General features: G+C 41.9%; 1 protein-coding gene and 1 non-coding gene across 2 annotated transcripts in view; one reads left to right on the top strand and one right to left on the bottom strand.

Moving 5' to 3' along the window:
• Positions 1-20,552, top strand: part of TTLL11 (tubulin tyrosine ligase like 11) — a 261,722-nt gene that overhangs the window by 221,821 nt on the left and 19,349 nt on the right. The window lies entirely within an intron of this gene.
• Positions 15,894-16,000, bottom strand: LOC136165602 (U6 spliceosomal RNA). The gene has a single exon (XR_010662610.1). It is a non-coding gene; the product is annotated as a U6 spliceosomal RNA (small nuclear RNA).

A 20,552-nucleotide genomic window follows, 5' to 3' on the forward strand; every position in this document is an offset into this window, starting at 1 on the left:
CTTAGAAGCAGGCAGTTGAATTATCTCGAGGACGGAGGGCGCTCCTGTGACAGTTGAGCCGCCTGTTTTCTGCTGACGCCTTCAGAAAGTAAAGGAGTGTTTGCTCTGTGAGCTGAATGCGGGTCATTATCACAGCAGCCTGTGGAGGGGGCCAGATGAGGGGGTGGGGTGGCAGTGGAATTATTAAATATTGAAATTGATCAGGAGTAGCAGCAGGAAGCTATTTATCATGTTTTATTGCTTCAAACTAGCATTACCATCTGGCCCATTGTTAATTCTGAGTAGCTTTTCATGTTTTGTTTGCCTCTCAAATTGTTCCCCGTAAGCGGAATACACAGGGGCTGCCCACAATAACAGGCTCGGATGAGGTTTTGCTGGGGTCTGCCTGGTCTCTCCGTCTGCTGACCAAGCTGAGGAGGTGGAAAAAAATACTTATTTTTAGAACATACTGCTGCGCGAATCCGGGGCTGGGACCTTCGAGGTCCTTCCGCCCTGCCTCAGCCCCCGGATGTGCGGAACAACAATCCTTAGTGGGAACTGCAGTTTTAAGATCACCTCCAGTGTGCAAACATCAGTGCTAATGCTCACGCCAGACCTTTGAGATGTGTAATCAGGTCATAGTTTAAGGGCTTCCCTGTTGGCTCAGAAGGTAAAGCATCTGCCTGCAACGCAGGAGACCCGGGTTCAATCCCTGGGTCAGGAAGATCCCCTGGAGAAGGAAATGGCAACCCACTCCAGTACTCTTGCCTGGAAAATCCCATGGATGGAGGAGCCTGGTATGCTACAGTCCCTGGGGTCCCAAAGAGTCACACACGACTGAGTGACTTCACTTTCAGTTTACAGAGGAGAGTCCTGAGGTTCCAAGAACAAAGGTGACTCGTCTGAAATCCCCTAGCCAGTGATTCGCAGAAGCCAGATTGGAACTCAAGCCTTCTGCCTCCTGATCCCCAACCCTGGGCCACACACAGTGGTGTTTGTTCATTGCAGTGACAGGGGAGAAGGTGGAGCTTGTGAGGCAGTGAGTGAAAGGTCAACTCACGGAGCCCAGGGAAGACAGAACTTGGGTGGGAGGTGGTACCAGGTCCATGCCCTTGTCTCCCCTTCCTTTACCCTCAGAGGTTATACTCCTGTTTCCTTCACTCCTGAGAGGAAATAACAGGGTCCGGAGGCAGGGTGTGGGGGAGCATATAGGCAATGGGCTAGACAGGAAAGCCAGAAATGAAAAGCTGGTCTGTGCCCATGGACTCAGGGGCCACTGCTGTTTCAGCTGTTGCAGGCTGGGGCCCAGGTGCCCCCTAAGAAGGTCACTCTAGCACCTCCTTTTCTCAAGGAGAAGGGACTTCTGAAGTCAGCCACATTCTCAGGACCATGCAGGAAGCTACCGGATGTCCAAAGAAGACCTTTGTGATTGAGTGGTGCTTCTTCCTCTTGGCAAAGGTCAGCAGAGACACCAGGGAGTCCTGCTTCCTTCCTGCCCTCCGTCGGTCAGGGCTGAGGGATTCTCAGGCCCTGGGTTCTAGCACAGGCCTGGCTAGAGGTGTGAATGCTGTGTGGGAAAGGGGCAGTTCTACCTGCCCCAGAGCTGCTGCTGTGGGGCTGGCAAGAAAGAAGTCAGAAAACAGGTAGAACATGAGATCTCCGTCCCAAAGGGCTGCACTTACTCATTTTCATTCATTCAACAAGCAGGCAATGAACATGTTACCACATATCCCACCCTACGGGAATAGAAAGACATTATTTTATGGACACTATTCTCAAGGGGATAAAAAACAAAAACAATAGAGATTGTGTACTGAACATTTACTATGTGATAGGAACCAAAAGTGCCTGTTGTGAATGGTTTCATTTAATTCTCACACAGCCCTGTGAGATAAGGGTGGTTATTCCCTCTTGATTGATGAGAAATCTGAGGCTCAGAGGGGTGACTTAAAGCCATCATGTCAAGTCTTAGAGTGGGGAGCCTGGGATCTGAACCAAGAGCAGTCAGCCTTGGGAGCTCAGGCACGGCCCTTCCGTGATATCCTGCGTCTCCAGCCGCACAGGTGCAAAGGGTGCAGCTGTAACAGGGTGGGGCCAGAGCTCCCATGGGGGACGCCACAAAGGAGTGGGGCGTGAGGGTGAAGTGAGAACACAAGCAGAGCGCTTAGCAGCCCAGAAAAGGCGCTCACTACTCGCTCTGTATCCCCGAGGGCCTGGCACGTCGCCCAGAGCATGCAAATGCATCTCACTGGGTGCCCGGTGAATGTTCGGTGAGCAGACAAGTGCCAAGATAAAAAATATCCCTGTCCCCAAAGCAGGGCGTTCCAAGGATGAGAAGCATGGCTTATACTAGCAGTGATCTATAGGGGTCTCCCTCTACTTTCCTACTGTCCGGCATAAAGATGCCAGCCCTGTTGGAATAAAACCATCGCCCCACAGCCAGACCCCAGTGTGTTCAGGTGCTCATGGCCATCCCTTTCTGGAAGCCAGTCGAGACCCTCCTTCTGCCCTGATGGGACTCTGGTACCCACCAAGGGGCTTAAACAGATTCCTGATGCTTGAGGCCTTTATAGACCTTTGACTTGCATGAGGAGAACCTGCTATTGAAATGGAGAAGAAAAATCGTGTTTGAAAAGATTAGAGGGGGGGAAAAAACCTAGTAAGAAAAAGCATACATGTTATGAAATCTAAATCTCAGACCATCCTTTTAAATAGGCTTCTTATTGATTGCGTTTTAATTGGACCCCAGGTGCACAAAATTGGGTTAATGATAATCCTTGGTTCATGAGACACTTCCATGGAGAACCATGCACATAGCCTGCTGTATTTAGTTAGCTTCTTGAATTAATTTTTTTAAGAATGACATAAGCATCCACACACTCTCATGACCCAAAGCAAAAGCTAGGACTTGATGATAACTTGCATCTCACGTGTGGTTCTTCCCTCTCATCTCCCCTCCCCGCCCCCAGCCAAACCAGCTCATTTCCTGGCTCGCTCTACCTGAGGAGTCCTCATCTGGATCCCATACCCATGGCTCCCTAAATAGACTGTCTTCCTCTCTGTTAGAATGCCAATGACTGTTTAGGAGCTCAGTGGAATTTCATAAGAGGCAGTCTCCCACTCTCCAGCAGGCCAATGTAATTGTCAATTAAAAAAAAATTTTTTTTTTTCAGTTTCCAATTCTAGAACCTCTAGCAGAACACAGAAATCTAAATAAGGATGTTATCAGTGAAGATGGGGTGTGGTAGCCCTCCCATTGCCCAGAGTCGAATGAAGAAACATTGTCAGTGAAGATGCAGTTCTGTTATGTTACGGAAATTGCACTCACGAATGCCTCCTTATCACTGAGACTTTGCTCTTACCTCTTCCCAGAGTGGAATTCACTCCTCTGTGGTGAGAGACAAGGACAGCATCAAGATTAGGCAATTAAAGGCAGTATCACTGGCAGCATCTATGTGAGACAAACATTTCACTTGCAAAGGGAACATTTGAGCTCAGCATCTGGGTATCTGGTTCATCTAACCCACAACTAGAGGTTTCAGAACAGCTTTGTTCACTTAGCAGCCAGATGTTTGGCTATTTTAAGATATAAGCTAGGGGACTTCCCTGTGGTGCAGTGCCCAGAGCTCTGCACTTCCACTGCAGGGGCCTCGGGTTTGATCCTGAGTCAGGGAACTAAGATCCCACATGCTGCAAGGCAAAAAAAAAAAAAAGAAGGAAGAAAGAAAATTAAACTGAATAAAAATGAAAATACAATATATCAACTTAAAAATTATATGAGAAAAGTCACAAATTAAAAAAAAAAAAATACTAGAGGTCCCTCCCAGTAAGCAATGGAAACATGATGGCAAAGCAAGAAGAATGGACTGGAGTCTTTCCCACCGGCCTTCCTCACCCATGTGAGCACACGTGTGACACATGCGTGCACAGCGCACACCTGGCCTGTGGAGGGAAATCAACAGGTGGCATAGTTAATGTCTCTCACGTGCTGTGGACTCTTGGACCAAGATAGGATGCATTTCTTCCACTGTTTGGAGTTCTCCTAAACTCTGTGCGGGCCTTTGTGGGGCCGCCTGGGTTTGACTGGTGGTATAGCCAAAGCCGGGCTCCCCAAGGTGGTAAAGAACCTGCCTGCCAATGCAGGAGATGCTAGAGACGCAGGTTTGACCCCTGGGCTGGGAAGATGCCCTGGAGGAGGGCATGGCAACCCACTCCATGATTCTTGACTAAAGAACCCCATGGACAGCGGAGCCTGGCCGGGTGCGGTCCATGGGGTTGCAAAAAGTCAGACACGACTGAAGCTACTGAGCGCGCACGCGTGCAAAACCAGAGCCGAGGGCTCTGGGGTCAGACGTACCTGGCTTCAAGTCTGAGCCTGGTAAGTTGCAAACTAGGCGATGTCCACAGGTTACGTAACGTCCTCTGAGCCTCCCAGTCATCTCCTGAAAAGTGGAGATAATAAAGGTGCCCGCCTCACGAAGACAAGGATGTGGATGAAACGGGACAAAGCAGAAAGTGCTCAGAGCAGGCGCTCAGGAGGAAACGCTCACTAAGCAGGGGCTGCCTCCCTTGTGACCACCTGGCTCTGACGGCACCGTCTCCCGGGACGTGCATCCTGGGCAGCGTCTTGTGCCAGGCGCTCTGCAGGTGCTGGGAAAAGATAGGAAGAAATGCCCGCCTGGAGACGCCCGCAGGCGCGAGAGGGATGGGACGTGGTGGCGACAGACTTTCCCTCGGAGCCGACGGAGTGCCAGGCCCCCCCTTTCTTTCCCTCCAAGAGGGCCCTCAGCCGCCCTTGGCCTGGGCTGCTGCTGCCAACACCCTGGAGCCCGGCTGCTGCCTCCTCACCCTCTCTGCCCCTTCCTCTTGCGTGGTACTGATGTGGGGGGTGGGGGTGGCTAAGAGGAGGAACCCGTGCGTTCAACTCAAGGCAAGTGTGGGCAGGGTAGATAGTGTGAAGCTGGGGACCTTGAGCAGGAAATGCAGGCCTGCCACGTCAGGGCCCCCGGACCTGGGGAGCCAGGACCACTTTATCTTAGTCCCCGAAGAACAGCTTTCCCCGATCCTCTGCCCATCTGCTCTCCCTCTGGTGGGTGCTCCTGCCATCCACTGGCTGCGGTGGCCTCCAGCCCACCTCCTGCATCACCCCTCAACCCAGAGCCCACCATCAGCTGCCTGCAGTCAACTCCCTTCCGCGTGTGCAGCCACCCTTCTCATCACTAGCCTCACAGGCATCTGCTCCAGCCAAGGTGTTCCTCCATCGGGGCACTCGCCTCTGCCTGAGGCCCCCTCCCCTCACACCCCACTGCCCAGCCTTCCTCTCCAGGAGCCACCCTCAGGCTGGACCAATCCCCCCTTTCCATCAGCTGCAGTAGCCTCCCATCCAGTTCCATCAGATCCACAATGCGGATCGCTGCTCGAATTACACACTGCGGAACCAGCGTGTGGCCTCTGGCCCTTGAGCTAGACTCATCGCCGTGGCGCCGAGTTGTTCCTGCCTTGAGGAAGCCTAGCCCTGCGCCTGGCGCATAGTAGGTGCTCCGCACACGTGGGGGATGGCCGAGGGGCGGGGCCCTGGAGATCAGCTGACAGCTGTGGGTGTCTGAGTCTCGTCCCTGTCTCTCACCAGATTTCCTCAGTCGACTTATGCAAATCATCTGCCTCCTCTACTTTCCCCCAGCTGGAATGAGCCCCAACTGAGATGTATGTGGTTAACGACGTACTGAAATATTTAAAAGTATTTTTACTTGGAGGGTTTAGCGAAGCCTGACTTATACATATACATGGACGGCCCCCTCCCTCCATAGGACGGGAGGCAGGTTTCATGCGGTGCTGTGTCTGGCACGGGCGACGTTCTTCAGCCTTGAAATTATCTCAGAGTCAGATGGGCCTCCCTGGATGTGTGCCCTCCACGCTTACAAAATAGTCGGCGTCAGAATTATTTTTAATAAAAGCAGGCGAGCCAACAGAAATGCCAGCGAGCCCTCCCAGCGCAGACGCTTATCTGGGGCTGCTGCTGTACACGCTGCACCTTCTGTGATGACTTTCTCCTCCGCGCGTGTCGCCTGGAGACTGCCATCACCCCCACAGCCCCTGCCTCCGAGCACCTGATCTTCATGGTCCTCTCCATCACCTCCAGGGCCAGGGGACAGGATCTCTGCCATTGTCTGGTCCTACCCCCCACCTCCAAAGAGACAAAAGGGAAAAAGCAGGATGATGATTTCTTAATACAGCCATCTCCTTTTCTTGTACTTGTTGCTTACCATCCCAGATCCTGCAGAAACAACAGCAGCAGGATGGAGGCTATGGGAAAAGCAGGAGCCAAGGAGTCACCCAGACTGAGTTTGGTTTCCTCTACCTCCCATCTAGGAGTCCGGGTGGGGGGTGCTAGCACATCAGCTGCAGGAACCACCGTTTCCTTTAAACGGGTCAGTGACATCCACCTTGGTTTGTTGTAAGGACTGAATTAGAAAGTGTTCACCTGACTCTCTCTCTCTTTTTTTTTTTTTTACTTTATTTAACCACTGTTGTCATTCTTGATGTGTATATGTGCTTTTCACATTTCAAAACTGTTTTCCAATCTGCTTGTGCCCTGAAAGCTCGCACTCCCCCTGAGCATGGTCTTGTTCCCAAGACGCCACTCACAGAGGGGGAAACTGAGGCTCAGAGTGGTAAAGAAGGGTCAGGGTACAGAGCAGGAACCAGTAAGATGCTGAAAAGGAGTTGCCTTGTTCGTGATCTTAGTGGGAAACTTTCTAGTGTCTCACCATTGAGTATTACGTTCACTACAGGTTTTTTGTACACGTTCTTTATCAAGTTGAAGACATCCTCTCTGTTCCTACCTCACTCAGTTTTTGTGATGAATGAGTGTTGGATTTTTGTCAAGTGCTTTTCTTGCCTCTATGCATAGGCTCATATGATTTTTCTTCTTTAACCTTTAGATGATGTGATTTGTTGTTGTTCAGTCACTAAGTCAGGTCTGACTCTTTGCAACCCTATGGACTGCGGCATATCAGGCTTCCCTGTCCTTCACCGTCTTCCAGAGTTTGCTCAAGTTCGTGTCCATTGAGTTGGTGATGCTATCCAACCATCTCATACTCTGTCATTCCCTTCTCCTCCTACCTTCCATCTTTCCCAGCATCAGGGTCTTTTCTAATGAATTGGCTGTTCGCATCAGATGGCCAAAGTATCAGAGTTTCAGCGTCAGTCCTTGCCGTGAATATTCAGGGTTGATTTGCTTTAGGACTGACTGGTTCGATCTCCTTGCAGTCTGTCTTCTCCAGCACCACAACTCGAAAGCATTAGTTCTTCACTGATGTGTTAGATGACATTAATTGATTTTTGAATGTGAACCAGCCTTAGTTTTCTTCATATGTATCTTCCATATGTTCTGTTAAGGGCTTCCCTGGTAGCTCAGCTGGTAAAGAATCTACCTGCAATGCAGGAGACCCTGGTTCAATTCCTGGGTCAGGAAGATCCCCTGGAGAAGGAAAAGGCTACCCGCTCCAGTATTCTTGGGCTTCCCTAGTGGCTCAGCTGGTAAAGAATCTGCCTGCAATTTGGGAGACCTGGGTTCAATCCCTGGATTGGAAAGATCCCCTGGGAGAAGGGAAAGGCTATCCACTCCAGTATTCCGGCCTGGAGAATACCATGTACTATACCCACGAGGTTGCAACGAGTCAGACATGACTGAGCGACTTTCATTTTCACTTTCATATGTTCTGTTAGATTTACACCTATTTTATTTGGGTGTTAATGTAAATGATGTAATGTAAATGGTGTAATGTAAATGATAATATGATTTTTTCTTTTGTTTTTTTTTAATTTTTAGTCATGCTGCTCAGCATGCGGTACCCTAGTTCCTCGACCAGAGATTGAATTTACACCCCCTACAGTGGAAGCGAGGAGTCTTAACCCCTGAACACCAGGGAAGTCCTTGACGTTGTTTTTCATTTCAAATTCCAAGTGTTCATTGGTGGAATATAGGAAGTGAAAGTGAGAAGTCAGTCAGACGTGTCCGACTCTTTGTGACCCCATGGGCTGTATATAGGCCAGAATATGGGAGTGGGTAGCCTTTCCCCCCTCCAGGGGATCTTCCCAGGGAATTGAACCCAGGTCTCCTGCACTGCAGGTGGATTAGTTACCAGCTGAGCCACAAGGAAGCCCAAGGAATATGGGAAAGCAGTTGACTATTATGTAATTACTTTGTACTCTACAACCTCACTATAAGCACCAGTTCCAGAAGTTTGGTCAGTTCGTTGGGATTTTCTATTAATGCATTGACAGTTGTGTAATTTGAGAGTAAAGGCACTTTTATTTCTGCCTTTCCAATCGGTCTACCTTTTCTTTTCCACTCTTGTCTTGTTTTGTCTTGTCTTACAGTATTAACTGAGTCTCCCAGGACAGTGTTGAATAGGACTGGTGAGAGGGGACATCCGTGTCATGTTTCCAGCCTTAGGAGAAAGTGTGTAGTTTCTCAGCATCAAGAATGAAGTTAGCTGTATTTGGTAGCTCTTTTTTACCAAATGAATGTGGTTCCCCTTTGTTCCTAGTTTGCATAGATGTTTAGGTATGTTGTTTTATTTATTTTTTGTCATGAATAAATGTTGTATTTTGTCAAATGCTTTTCCTGCATCTATTGATAGAATCATATGATTTTTCTCCTTTAGCCTATTGATGTGATAGATTATATCACTTGATTTTTGACTCTTGAAGCAGCCTTGCATACCTGGAATAAATCTCATTGGTTGTCATATTGAGGATTTTTGCATCTATGTTTATGAGAGATATTAGTTCATAGTTTTCCTTTCTAGTAATGCCATTATCTAGCATTGGGGTAATGTTGATCTCATAAAATATGTTAGGACATATTCCCTCTGCTTCAGTAAGAGATAGTAGAGAATTGGTATCATTTCTTTCTTAAATGTTTGGTAGAATTTATCAATGGAACCATCAGGGCCTTGTTCTTTCTTTTTTTAGAAGGTTATTAATTATTGATTTAACTTATTTAATAGATATAAGCCTATTCAGATTATCTGGTTCTCTTTGAGTGAGTTTTGGTGAATTGTGTCTTTCAAGAAATTGGTCCATTTCATCTAAGTTCAAATTTGTGGGCACAAAGTTATTCATAATATTTCTTAATTATCTTTTTAATGACTATGGGATCAGTAGTGGTAACCCTCTTTCATTTCTGATATTAGTAATTTTTAATTGCTAACTAGTAGTTTAGTAATCTTTTTTTCTTGCTTAGCTTGGCTAGAGGTTTATCAGTTTCATTGATCTTTTCATAGCAACAGGTTTTGGCTTAATTGATTTTTATTGATTTCTTATTTTTAATTTCATTGACTTCTGCTCTAATTTGTATTATTTTATTCTGCTTACTTTGGATTTAATTTACTCTTCTTTTTCTAATTTCCTAAGATGGGAGCTTAAATAATTGATTTAAGATCTTTCATTTTGGCTAACATATGCATTAAATGCTGTAAATATCCCTCTATGCACTACCTGCACTGCATCCCTCAAAATCAATAAGTTCTACTTTCATTTTCACTTAGTTAAAAATGTTTTTTAATTTCTCTTGAGACTTATTTTTTGACCCATATATTGTTTAGACATGTGCTATTTAATCTCCAAATATTTGGGGACTTTTCAGCTATCTCTATGTTATTGATCTTTAGTTTAATTTCACTGCGGTATGAGGGCATACTTTGTATGATTTCTATTCTTTTAAATTTGTTAAGGTGTGTTTTATGGCTGAGAATGTAGTCTATCTTGGTTAATGTTCTGTGCGAACTGAAAAGAATGTGTATTCTGCTGTTGTTGAATAAAGTATTTTATACATGTCAGTTAGATCCAGTTGATTGATGGTGCTCTTCAGTTCAACTATATCCTTACCAATTTTCTGCCTGCTGGATCTGTCAATTACTGATAGAGGGGTGTTGAAATCTCTAACTCTAATAGTGAATTTGTCTATTTTCCCTTGCAGTTCTATCTGTTTTACCTCACATATTTTGACACTCTGTTTTTAACTACATACATGTTAAGGATTATGTCTTTTTGGGGAACTGACCCCTTTCTCATTAATAATGCCCACCTTAATCCCTGATAATTTTCTCTGTTCTGCGGTCTTCAATGTCTGAAATTAATATAGTTGCTCCAACTTTCTTTGAGTTAGTGCTAGCATGATATATCTTTCTCCATCTCCTTAGTTTTTATTTGTATCTTTTTGTTCAAAGAGGGTTTCTTGTAAACAAAATACAGTTGAATTTTGCTTTTCTTATCCACTCTTAACAATCTATGTCATTTAATTAATGTATTTAAACCGTTCACATTTAAGGTGATTATTGCTATAGTTAGGTTACTATATATCATCAGTTCAGTTCAGTCTCTCAGTTGTGTCAGACTCTTTGCGACCCCATTAACTGCAGCATGCCAGGCCTGCCTATCCATCACCAACTCCCGGAGTTTACCCAAACTCAAGTCCATTGAGTCGGTGATGCCATCTAACCATCTCATCCTCTGTCGACCCCTTCTCCTCCTGCCTTCAATATTTCCCAACATCAGGGTCTTTTCAGATGAGTCAGCTCTTCACATTAGATTGCCAAAGTACTGGAGTTTCAGCTTCAGCATCAGTCCTTCCAATGAACACCCAGGACTGATCTCCTTTAGGATGGACTGGTTGGATCTCCTTGCAGTCCAAAGGACTCTCAGGAGTCTTCTCCAACACCACAGTTCAAAAGTATCAATTCTTCAGTGCTCAGCTTTCTTTATAGTCCAATTCTCACATCCATACATGACTACTGGAAAAACCATAGCCTTGACTAGACCAACCTTTGTTGACAAAGTAATGTCTCTACTTTTTAATATGCTATCTAGGTTGGTCATAACTTTCCTTCCAAAGAGTAAGCGTCTTTTAATTTCATGGCTGCAATCACCATCTGCAGTGATTTTGGAGTCCAAAAAAATAAAGTCAGCCACTGTTTCCACTGTTTCCCCATCTATTTGCCATGAAGTGATGGGACCAGATGCCATGATCTTAGTTTTCTGAATGTTGAGCTTTAAGCCAACTTTTTCACTGTCCTCTTTCACTTTCATCAAGAGGCTCTTCTTCACTTTCTGCCATAGGGGTGGTGTCATCTGCATATCTGAGGTTATTGATATTTCTGCCAGCAATCTTGATTCCAGCTTGTGCTTCATCCAGCCCAGTGTTTCTCATGATGTACTCTGCATATAAGTTGAATAAGCAGGGTGACAGTATACAGCCTTGATGTACTCCTTTTCCTATTTGGAACCAGTCTGTTGTTCCATGTCCATGTTGTTCATGTCTGTTGCTTCCTGACCTGCATACAGGTTTCTTGAGAGGCAAGTCAGGTGGTCTCGTAACTACATACAATGTTTGTAACCATTTCTGTTTATTTCCCTTGTTCCTTGTTGTCTTTCCCTCTTTTTCTGCCTTTCCTGGGTTTCCCTGATAGCTCAGTTGGTAAAGAATTTGCCTGCACTGCAGGAGACCCTGGTTTGATTCCTGGGTTGGGAAGATCTGCTAAAGAAGAATTGGCTACCCACTCCAGTATTCTTGGGCTTCACTTGTGGCTCAGCTGGTAAAGAATCCACCCACAATGTGGGAGACCTGTGTTTGATCACTGGGTTGGTCAGATCCCCTGGAGAAGGAAAAGGCTACCCACTCTAGTATTCTGGCCTGGAGAATTCCATGGACTAAATAGCCCATGGGATCACAAAGACACGAGTGAGCGACTTTCACTTTCACTAGTTTTATTTATTTATTTATTTATTTTATTTTTCATTGGGTTTTGTCATACATTGATATGAATCAGCCATAGAGTTACACATATTCCCCATCCCGATCCCCCCTCCCACCTCCCTCTCCACCCGATTCCTCTGGGTCTTCCCAGCCCACCAGGCCCGAGCACTTGACTCATGCATCCCACCTGGGCTGGTGATCTGTTTCACCATAGATTATATACATGCTGTTCTTTTGAAACATCCCACCCTCACCTTCTCCCACAGAGTTCAAAAGTCTGTTCTGTACTTCTGTGTCTCTTTTTCTGTTTTGCATATAGGGTTATCGTTACCATCTTTCTAAATTCCATATATATGTGTTAGTATACTGTAATGTTCTCTATCTTTCTGGCTTACTTCACTCTGTATAATGGGCTCCAGTTTCATCCATCTCATTAGAACTGATTCAAATGAATTCTTTTTAACCGCTGAGTAATATTCCATGGTGTATATGTACCACAGCTTCCTTATCCATTCATCTGCTGATGGGCATCTAGGTTGCTTCCACGTCCTGGCTATTATAAACAGTGCTGCGATGAACATTGGGGTGCACGTGTCTCTTTCAGATCTGGTTTCCTCGGTGTGTATGCCCAGAAGTGGTATTGCTGGGTCATATGGCAGTTCTATTTCCAGTTTTTTAAGAAATCTCCACACTGTTTTCCATAGTGGCTGTACTAGTTTGCATTCCCACCAACAGTGTAAGAGGGTTCCCTTTTCTCCACACCCTCTCCAGCATTTATTGCTTGTAGACTTTTGGATAGCAGCCATCCTGACTGGCGTGTAATGGTACCTCATTGTGGTTTTGATTTGCATTTCTCTGATAATGAGTGATGTTGAGCATCTTTTCATGTGTTTGTTAGCCATCTGTATGTCTTCTTTGGAGAAATGTCTGTTTAGTTCTTTGGCCCATTTTTTGATTGGGTCATTTATTTTTCTGGAATTGAGCTTCAGGAGTTGCTTGTATATTTTTGAGATTAATCCTTTGTCTGTTTCCTCATTTGCTATTATTTTCTCCCAATCTGAGGGCTGTCTTTTCAGCTTGCTTATAGTTTCCTTTGTTGTGCAAAAGCTTTTAATTTTCATTAGGTCCCATTTGTTTATTTTTGCTTTTATTTCCAATATTCTGGGAGGTGGGTCATAGAGGACCTTGCTGAGATTTATGTCGGAGAGTGTTTTGCCTATGTTCTCCTCTAGGAGTTTTATAGTTTCTGGTCTTACATTTAGATCTTTAATCTGTTTTGAGTTTATTTTTGTGTATGGTGTTAGAAAGTGTTCTAGTTTCATTCTTTTACAAGTGGTTGACCAGTTTTCCCAGCACCACTTGTTAAAGAGATTGTCTTTTTTCCATTGTATATCCTTGCCTCCTTTGTCAAAGGTAAGGTATCCTTAGGTTCGTGGATTTATCTCTGGGCTTTCTATTCTGTTCCATTGATCTATATTTCTGTCTTTGTGCCAGTACCATACTGTCTTGATGACTGTGGCTTTGTAGTAGAGTCCAAAGTCAGGCAGGTTGATTCCTCCAGTTCCATTCTTCTTTCTCAAGATTACTTTGGCTATTTGAGGCTTTTTGTATTTCCATACAAATTGTGAAATTATTTGTTCTAGTTCTGTGAAAAATACCGTTGGTAGCTTGATAGGGATTGCATTGAATCTATAGATTGCTTTGGATAGAATAGTCATTTTGACAATATTGATTCTTCCAATCCATGAACACGATATGTTTCTCCATCTGTTTGTGTCCTCTTTGATTTCTTTCATCAGTGTTTTATAGTTTTCTATGTACAAGTCTTTTGTTTCTTTAGGTAGATATACTCCTAAGTATTTTATTCTTTTTGTTGCAATGGTGAATGGTATTGTTTCCTTAATTTCTCTTTCTGTCTTTTCATTGTTAGTATACAGGAATGCAAGGGATTTCTGTGTGTTAATTTTATATCCTGCAACTTTACTATATTCATTGATTAGCTCTAGTAATTTTCTGGAAGAGTCTTTAGGGTTTTCTATGTAGAGAATCATGTCATCTGCAAACAGCGAGAGTTTCACTTCTTTTCCTATCTGGATTCCTTTTATGTCTTTTTCTGCTCTGATTGCTGTGGCCAAAACTTCCAACACTATGTTGAATAGTAGTGGTGAGAGTGGGCATCCTTGTCTTGTTCCTGATTTCAGAGGAAATGCTTTCAGTTTTTCACCATTGAGGGTGATGCTTGCTGTGTTATATAGCTTTTATTATGTTGAGGTATGTTCCTTCTATTCCTGCTTTCTGGAGAGTTTTAATCATAAATGAGTGTTGAATTTTGTCAAAGGCTTTCTCTGCATCTATTGAGATAATCATACGGTTTTTATCTTCCAATTTGTTAATGTGGTGTATTATGTTGATTGATTTGCGGATATTAAAGAATCCTTGCATTCCTGGGATAAAGCCCACTTGGTCATGGTGTATGATTTTTTTAATATGTTGTTGGATTCTGTTTGCTAGAATTTTGTTAAGGATTTTTGCATCTATGTTCATCAGTGATATTGGCCTGTAGTTTTCTTTTTTTGTGGCATCTTTGTCTGGTTTTGGAATTAGGGTGATGGTGGCCTCATAGAATGAGTTTGGAAGTTTACCTTCATCTGCAATTTTCTGGAAGAGTTTGAGTAAGATAGGTGTTAGCTCTTCTCTAAATTTTTGGTAGAATTCAGCTCTGAAGCCATCTGGTCCTGGGCTTTTATTTGCTTGAAGATTTTTGATTACAGTTTCGATTTCCTTGCTTGTGATGGTTCTGTTAAGATCTTCTGTTTCTTCCTGGTTCAGTTTTGGAAAGTTATACTTTTCTAAGAATTTGTCCATTTCATCCAAGTTGTCCATTTTATTGGCATAGAGCTGTTGGTAGTAGTCTGTTATGATCCTTTGATTTTCAGTGTTGTCTGTTGTGATCTCACCCTTTTCATTTCTTATTTTGTTAATTTGGTTCTTCTCTCTTTGTTTCTTAATGAGTCTTGCTAATGGTTTGTCAATTTTGTTTATTTTTTCAAAAAAACAACTTTTAGCTTTGTTGATTTTTGCTATGGTCTCTTTAGTTTCTTTTGCATTTATTTCTGCCCTAATTTTTAAGATTTCTTTCCTTCTGCTGACCCTGGGGTTCTTCATTTCTTCCTTCTCTAATTGGTTTAGGTGTAGAGTTAGGTTATTTATTTGGCTTTTTCTTGTTTCTTGATGTAAGCCTGTAACGCTATGAACCTTCCCCTTAGCACTGCTTTTACAGTGTCCCATAGATTTTGGGTTGTTGTGTTTTCATTTTCATTCATTTCTGTACATATTTTGATTTCTTTTTTGATTTCTTCTATAATTTGTTGGTTATTCAGAAGCGTGTTATTTAGCCTCCATATGTTTGAATTTTTAACAATTTTTTTTCCTATAATTGAGATCTAATCTTACTGCACTGTGGTCAGAAAAGATGACTGGAATGATTTCAATTTTTTTGAATTTTCCAAGGCCAGATTTATGGCCCAGGATGTGATCTATCCTGGAGAAGGTTCCATGTGCACTTGAGAAAAAGGTGAAGTTGATTGTTTTGGGGTGAAATGTCCTATTGATATCAATTAGGTCTAGCTGGTCCATTGTGTCATTTAAGGTTTGTGTTTCCTTGTTAATTTTCTGTTTAGTTGATCTATCCATAGTTGTGAGTTGGGGTATTAAAGTTTCCCACTATTATTGTGTTACTATTAATTTCCTCTTTCATACTTGTTAGCATTTGCCGTATATATTGCGGTGCTCCTATGTTGGGTGCATATATATTTATAGTTGTTATATCTTCTTCTTGGATTGATCCTTTGATCATTATGTAGTGTCCTTCTTTGTCTCTTTCACATCCTTTATTTGAAAGTCTATTTTATCTGATATGAGTATTGCGACTCCTGCTTTCTTTTGTTTTCCGTTTGCGTGAAATATTTTTTTCCAGCCCTTCACTTTTAGTCTGTATGTGTCTCTTGTTTTGAGGTGGGTCTCTTGTAGACAGCATATATAGGGGTCTTGTTTTTGTATCGATTCAGCCAATCTTTGTCTTTTGGTTGGGGCATTCAACCCATTTACATTTAAGGTAATTATTGATAGGTGTGGTCCCGTTGCCATTTACTTTAAAAATATGCAACGCTTCACGAATTTGCGTGTCATCCTTGTGCAGGGGCCATGCTAATCTTCTCTGTATCGTTCCAATTTTAGTATATGTGCTGCCGAAGCAAGCACTAGTTTCACTAGTTTTAACTGAGCATTTTATATGATTCTATTTTCTCTCTTAATATATCAATTATACTTCTTTTTTTTCTTTTTAAGTTCGTGGTTGTCCTAGAATTTGCTGTGTACTTTTTCATCTAATAAGTCCATTATCAAACAGTGCTATATACCACTTCCCAGAGAGTTCAGGTTCCTTGTAAAATGGCATTCACAATTCCTCCCTCCCTTCCCTAATAATGTTGCTGTTACTCATTTCATTTCTTCTTAAGCTGTAATCAACCAACACATTGTTGCTATTATTACTTTGAACAGTTTTCTGTTAGATCAGTTAAGATTAAGAAAAGTACAAAGGATTTATTCTACTCTCATTTATTCCTTTTCTGATGCTCTTCTCTTTATGTAGATTTGAATTCTGACCTAGATCATTTCCTTTCTCTCTGAACAGCTTCTGTTAACATTGCTTGCAAAGCAAGTCTGTGGGCAACAAATTCCTTCAGTTTTTGTTTATCTGAGAAAGTCTTTATTTCTCCTTCACCTTTGAAGGATAATTCCCTAGATACAGAATTCTAAGTTTATGGGATTTTTCTTTCAACATTTAAAATGTTTCACTCCATTTTCTTCTTACATGGTTTCTGATGAGAAGCTAATGTAATTGTTTTCCCTTATTCCTCTATAGGTAAGATGTTTTCCCCTTCTGGCTTCTGTCAAGGTTTTCTCTTTGTGTCTGGTTTTCTGCAGTTTGAATATAACATGTATAGGTGTAAATTTCTTTGGTATTTCTCCTGTGTGTCTTTCTCTGAGCATCTTGGATCGATGGTTTGGGTGCCTCATTAATTTTGGAAAATTCTCAGCCATTACAACTTCAAATATTTCTTCTGTTCCTTTCTTTTTTCTCTTTCTGGTGTTTTCATTGTATTTCAAGCCTTTTGTATTGTTCCACTGTTTCAGGACTTTCTCCCTTTTTTCATTTTAAAAGTGGAACTGCCAGATTACATTATAATTCTATTTTTAATTTTTTGTGGACCCTCCATACTGTTTTTCACAATGGCTGCACTATTTTACATTCCCTACAAGAGGGCATATGGATTCCCTCTTCTCTACATTCTCACCAACATTCATTATTTCTTGTCTTTTTGATAATAGCTATGCTAATAGACATGAGGTAATGACTCATTGTGATTTTGATTTTCATTTCCCTGATGATTAATAATGTTGAGCATCTTTTCAGTTACCTGTTGGCCATCTATATGTCTTCTCTGAACAAATGTCTTTTCAGATATTCTGCCTTGTTTAAAATCTGATTGGCTTTTTGACTATTGAGTCGTATGTGTTCTTATATATTTTAATATTAACCCCTTACTAGGTATATAATTTGCAATTATTTCTTCCCATTCAGTAGGTTGCCTTTTCATTCTGTTGGTGGTTTCCTTTGCTGTGCAGAAACATTTTAGTTTGGTGTGGTTCCACTTGTTCATTTTGCTTTTGTTACTTTTGCTTTTGGTGTGGAGATTTAAAAAAAAAAAAAAGAATCCTTAAAAAGGCCTATGTCAAGGAGCTTACTGCCTGTTTTTTTCTAGGGGTTTAATGGTTTCAGGTCTTAAGTTCAAGTCTTTTTCATGTTGAGTTAATTTTTTTGTGTATGGTGTTAGATGGTGGCCCAGTTTCATTCTTTTGCATGTGGCTGTACAATTTTTCCAACACCATTTATTGAAGAGACTGTCCTTTCCCTATTATATATCTTTGACTTCTTTATTGTAAATTAATTGACCATATATGCATGGGTTTATTTCTGGGCTCTCTGTTCTACTGGTATATGTGTCTGTTTTTATCCCAGTGAGTGTGTGTTCAGTTGCATCCAACTCTTTGCAACTCCATGGACTGTAACCCACCAGGCTTCTCTGTCCATGGAATTTCCAGGCAAGAATGCTGGAGTGGGTTGCCACTGTCTACTCCTGGGGATATTCCTGACCCAGGGATCAAACCCAGTCTCTTGTATCTCCTGGGGGGCAGATTCTTTACCACTGTGCCACCTGGGAAGTCTTTTTATCCCAATACCACACTGTGTTCACTACTATAGCTTTGTAATATAGTTTGAAATCAGGAAACGTGATGCCTTCAGTTTTGTCCTTCTTTCTCAAGGTTGCTTTGGCTATTTGGAGTCGTTTTCGGTTCTGTACAAATTTTTAGGATTGTTTGTTCTATTTCTGTGAAAAATACCCTTAGCATTTTTATAGGGATTGCATTGGATCTGTATGTTGTTTTCAGAAGTATGAACATTTTGACAATGTTAATTATTCCAATCCATGAGTACAGAATATTTTTGCATTTATTTGTCTTTAATTTCTTTTGTTGATATCTTACAGTTTTCAATATATGGGTCTTTCAAATCCTTAGTTAAATTTCATCCTGAATATTTTATTTTTTTTGATGAGATTGTAAATGAGATTGTTTTCTTGATTTCTCTTTCTGATAGTTTGTTATTAGTATATAGAAAGCAACAGATTTTTGTGTATTGATTTTATATCTTGCAACTTTACTGAATTCATTTATTTTTTCCTCACAGTTTTTTTTTTATGGATTCATTAGGGTTTTCTAAATATAATATCATGTCATCTGCAAATAGTGACAGTTTTGCTTTTTCCTTTCCAATTTGGATTCCTTTTATTTCTTTTTCTTGCCTAATTTGTCTGGATAGGACAATTCCTATTTTGTTCCTATTATATTGAATTAAACTGATAAGAGTGGACATCTTTGTCTTGCTGCTGGTCTTAGAGGAAGAACTTTAAGCTTCTCACCATTGAGCATGATATGAGCTGAGGGTTTGTCATAATTATGACCTTTATTATGTTGGGATACCTTCCCTCTATACCTGATTTGCTGAGAATTTTTATCAAAAATGAATGTTGAACTTTGTCAAATGCTTTTTATGCATCTACTGAGATGATCATATGCTTTTAATCCTTCATTTTATTAATGTTGGTACACTAAGTCCCCTACAAATGAATGAGTTCTGTTCCAAGAATGTGTTCATAAGTTCAATTTTTTTGTTAAGTTCAACAAAGTTAGCCTAGGTACCCAACTAACCCAGGCAGCTCTATAGTACTGTACTGTAATAGGTTTATAATATTCTTCACACAAATAATACATACAAAACAAATACAAGAAAATAAAGCATTTTTAATCTTACAGTACAGTACCTTAAAAAGTACAGTAGTACAGTACAACAGCTGGTATACAGGAGTTGCATCAAGTGAAAAGGCAAGAAGAATTACTTACTGGAGGAGGAAGAAGAGGTGGGAGATGGTAGAGCTGAAGGATCGTCAGCAATAGGAGATAGAGGGCAAGCTACAATTTCACTCATGTCAGATGATGATGGAATGCAAGTTTACATCTTTGAAAGCTTGCAACTTGAAGGTTCATATGTAGGGGACTTACTGTATATCACATTGACTGATTTGCAGTTGATGAGCAAGTCCTTGTATACCTAGAATAAATCATCCTTGTATACCTAAAATAAATCCCATTTAATCATGGTGGATGTGAGAGTTGGACTGTGTAGAAAGCTGTCCAATTTTTTCAATGTTGAAAAATTGATGCTTTTGAACTGTGGTGTTGGAGAAGACTCTTGAGAGTCTCTGGGACTGCAAGGAGATCCAACCAGTCGATCCTAAAGGAGATCAGTCCTGGGTGTTCATTGGAAGGACTGATGCTGAAGCTGAAACTCCAGTACGTTGGCCACCTCATGCGAAGAGTTGACTCATTGGAAAAGACCCTGATGCTGGTAGGGATTGGGGGCGGGAGGAGAAGGGGACAACAGAGGATGAGATGGCTGGATGGCATCACTGACTCGATGGGCATGAGTTTGAGTAGACTCTGGGAGTTGGTGATGGACAGGGAGGCCTGGCGTGCTGAGATTCATGGGGTCACAAAGAGTCGGACATGACTGAGCGACTGAACTGAACTGAACAGATGATCCTTTTAATGTATTGTTTAATTTAGTTTGATAATAATTTGTTGTGGATTTTTGCATCTATGTTCATCAAGAATACTGATCCATACTTTTTTTCTCGTGGCATCATTGTCTGATTTTGGTATCAAGGTAATGCTGACCTCATAAAATGAGTTTGGAAGAATTCCCTCATCTTCTATTTTTTTAAAGGGTATGAGAAGGACTGGTATTAATTCTCTGAGTGTTTGGTAGAGTTGACCAGTGAAGCCATCTGGTCCTGGGCTTTTGTTTGTTGGGAGGTTTTTTATTGATTCAGTTTTCTTACTTAATTGGCCTGTTAAGATTATCTCATTTTGACTAAGTTTTGGTAGGTTGTTTCTGTGAATTTATTCATCTCTTCTAGGTTGTCCAAAGACATTTTTCCTGGACATTCTGGTTTTTTTGCGCATTCTTTTGTTCTTTGCATTTCAGTTTGTGACATTTCTATTAACATATCTTCAGGCTCACTGATCTTTCCTTAGCTATGTCTAATCTATTTCTGAGTCCACTGAGGGTTTCACCTCTATTATGGTGTTTTTAATTTCTAGCATTTCCTTTTGATTGTTTCTTAAAGTA

This window comes from Muntiacus reevesi, chromosome 3 (genome assembly GCF_963930625.1).
Source record: "Muntiacus reevesi chromosome 3, mMunRee1.1, whole genome shotgun sequence".
NCBI classification, from domain to species: domain Eukaryota; kingdom Metazoa; phylum Chordata; class Mammalia; order Artiodactyla; family Cervidae; genus Muntiacus; species Muntiacus reevesi.